The sequence below is a fragment of the Mesitornis unicolor genome, unplaced genomic scaffold, assembly GCF_000695765.1.
Source record: "Mesitornis unicolor isolate BGI_N332 unplaced genomic scaffold, ASM69576v1 scaffold1012, whole genome shotgun sequence".
Lineage (NCBI taxonomy): Eukaryota > Metazoa > Chordata > Aves > Mesitornithiformes > Mesitornithidae > Mesitornis > Mesitornis unicolor.
In genome coordinates, this window is record NW_010169601.1 from 867 (window position 1) to 1,099 (window position 233).

Below are 233 nucleotides of genomic sequence, written 5' to 3' on the forward strand. Positions count from 1 at the left end.
AAGTGTCCAGCACATGGTGCTGCAGAGCTGTGAGCACTCACCCCACAGCCGTAAAGTCATGGGGACATGGTCCAACGTAGATCCCTGTTGATCCTCCATCATTTCCATTGACACTGGCACTCACACATGAACACTCAGCACAGTCCATTCCCTAACGCATCCCCCATGCACTCCTGCCCTAAACCCACAGATCAAAGCACCATAGCAGTCTTCTTATAGGGGACATTACTTCA